Genomic DNA, 253 nt, shown 5'->3' with positions numbered 1-253 from the left:
GCGGAAGGCGGGCAGTGAGGGGCGCGTCGGCGAGCCATGTGCTGGTGAACCCCACCAGTACCGTGCCAAGGAGGGCGGCTGCCAGAAGGATGTGATGCCACGCACCAGGACGATGCTGCGGCCCCATGGTGCCGGCAGTGAGGGCGGGCTCCCGGCAGTGCCGGTAACACGGCTGTCTGTTGCAGGAGAAAGAAGAGGAGGCGCGCCTGGCCAGCATGCCGGCCTGGAGGAGGGACATCCTGCGCAAGAAGCT

This window comes from Corvus brachyrhynchos, unplaced genomic scaffold, assembly GCF_000691975.1.
Source record: "Corvus brachyrhynchos isolate BGI_N302 unplaced genomic scaffold, ASM69197v1 scaffold395, whole genome shotgun sequence".
Taxonomy (NCBI): Eukaryota; Metazoa; Chordata; class Aves; order Passeriformes; family Corvidae; genus Corvus; species Corvus brachyrhynchos.
Note: the sequence above shows the minus strand (reverse complement) of the source record.